Below are 2,830 nucleotides of genomic sequence, written 5' to 3' on the forward strand. Positions count from 1 at the left end.
ATCCCTCTTCTATCCGCCTCCCACTCTCTCCCTATTTATTTCAAAACCCCCTTCCCCTCCCCCTTTTCTGATGAAGGGTCTAGGCCCGAAACGTCAGCCTCTCTGCTCCTATGATGCTGCTTGGCCTGCTGTGTTCATCCAGCCCTGCACCTTGATATCATTGGGCTGTAGGGTTCCCAAGCGAAATATGAAGTGCTGTTCCTGCAACCTTCAAGTGGCATCATTGTGGCACTGCAGGAAGCCCAGGATGTACATGTTGTCTAAGGAATGGGAGGGGGAGTTGAAATGGTTCACGACAGGAGGTGCAGTTGTTTAGTGCGAACCGAGCGTAGGTGTTCTGCAAAGCAGTCCCCAAGCCTCCGCTTGGTTTCCCTGATGTAGAGGAGACGACAACATGAACAGCGGATACAGTATACCACACTAGCAAATGTGCAAATGAACATCTGCTTGATGTGGAAGGTCTTCTTGGGGCCTGGGATGGAGGTGTAGGGGCAGGTGTAGCACTTCCTGCGGTTGCAGGGAAAAGTCCCAGGTGTGGTGGTGGGGCTGGAGGGGAGTGTGGAGCGGAACAAGGGAGTCACGGAGAGAGTGGTCCCTGCAGAAAGCAGGTAAGGGTGGGGTGGGAAAAACATCTTTGGTGGTGGGTTGGATTGCAGATGGCGGAAGTGTTGGAGGATGATGCATTGGATCCGGAGGTTGGTAGGATGGTACGTGAGGACGAGGGGGATTCTGTTTTGGTTGTTATTGCGGGGAGGGGTGTGAGGAATGAGTTGCGGTAAATGCAGGAGACACGGTCGAGGGTGTTCTTGACCACTTGGCAGGGGCGGGTGTGTGGAAGTTGCGGTCCTTGAAAAAAAAAGGACATCTGTGATGTTCAGGAGTGGAATGCCTGATCCTGGGAGCCAATGCGGCAGAGGCAAAGGAATTGGGAACAGCGGATGGCATTTTTGCAGAAAGGTGGGAGGAGGAGGTGTATTCTAGGTAGCTGTGGGAGTCGGTGGGCTTGAATTATTCGCAGGATCCACAACCTGAACTCTCAAAATTCCAGAGACAGTAGGAACTGCAGCTGCTGGTGAATCCGAGCTAACAAGGTGTAGAGCCAGATGAACACAGCAGCAAGCAGCATCAGAAAAGCTGACCTGTTGGGCCTAGACCCAGCCCGAAACATCTGACGCTGCTTGGCCTGCTGTGTTCATCCAGCTCTACACCTGGTTATCTCACAATTCCACTCTGCTTTATTGGACACCAAAAACAGTAAGTACAGTAAACTTACTGGTGCCTGCCACCCAACACAGGCCCCCCAACCCTACCCAGGACTTCCCCCACAACGTGCCCACTGTTGGAGCACCCATGGATGACACCACTTCCGGTACAGCGGACGCTACCACCTCCGTTTCCAAGGCCAACACCGCTGCTGCCGCCATAACCAATGCTGCTCCGCCCATTGCCAAAGCCAACATCACTGCCCACTGTCTATGCTGACCCACCCACTGCCAGCAGCTCCAGAGGAGACTGTGGCACCCAGCCCTGCCAAGTCTTCACCATCCCCCCCAGACCTTCCCCCTTATTGAGGATGAATGGTCAATCCTCAGTAAAAGGGCTCACCTTCGTCCCCCTCCACCCTAACATCAACAAATACAACTCACGTTTGGACGCTGAAGTTTCTCCGCCACATCCGCGCTTAATTCTTTAACCGCAAGCCTAACCCTCCCTCTACTGACCCCTTCTCCCACCTCCAACATACCCTCTCCTCCTGGACACCTCCCCAAGGCCTCTGACCCTCCCTTGACCTTTTCATCTCCAACTGCCGTCGAGACATCAATTGCCTCAACCTCTCCACCCCCTCACCCACACCAACTTCTCCCCCATAGAACATGCAGCCCTCCACTCCAATCCCAACCTCACCATAAAACCAGCGGACAAGGGAGGCACAGTTGCAGTACGGCGCACTGACTTCTACATCGCTGAGGCCAGGTGCCAACTCTAACACCTCCTCTGACCACCCCCTTGACCACCAAATCATCATCTCCCAAACCATCCACAACCTCATTACCTCAGGTGACCTCCCACCCACAGCCTCCAACCTCATTGTTCCCCCAACGCCACACCATCCACTTCTATCTCCTTCCCAAAATCCACAAACCCGAGTGCCCTGGTTGACCCATTGTCTCCGCCTATTCCTGCCCCACCGAACTTATCGCAACTCCATTTTCCCCCCCTTGGTCCAGCAACTCCCCACCTACGTCCATGACACCACCCATGCCCTCCACCACCTCCAAAACTTCCAATTCCCCAGTCCCCAACACCTCATTTTACCATGAACATCCAGTCCCTATATACCTGCATTCCCCATGCAGATGGCCTAATGGCCCTTTACTTCCTGTCCCACAGGCCTGATCAATCCCCCTCCACTGACACGCTCATCTGTTTAGCCAAACATCCTCAACAACTTCTTTCAATTCCTCCCACTTCCTACAGACAAAAGGGGGTGGCTATGGGTACCCGCATGGGCCCAAACTATGCCTGCCTCTTTGTAGGTTACGTGGAACAATCCCTCTTCTGTAGCTACACTGGCCCTAAACCCCCCTCTTCCTCCATTACATTGATGACTGTATCGGCGCTGCCTGGTGTTCCCACAAGGAGCTCGAACAGTTCATCCACTTCAACATCTTCCACCCCAACCTTAAGTTCACCTGGACCATCTGATACCTCTCTCCCCATCTCTAGCAACCATCTGGAAACCGATATCCATTTCAAGCCCACCAACCCACCGACTCCCATAACTACCTAGAATACACCTCCTCCCACCCACCTTCCTGCAAAAAAAAAA

Source organism: Rhincodon typus, chromosome 10 (assembly GCF_021869965.1).
Source record: "Rhincodon typus isolate 14 chromosome 10, sRhiTyp1.1, whole genome shotgun sequence".
In the NCBI taxonomy this organism is placed as follows: Eukaryota; Metazoa; Chordata; class Chondrichthyes; order Orectolobiformes; family Rhincodontidae; genus Rhincodon; species Rhincodon typus.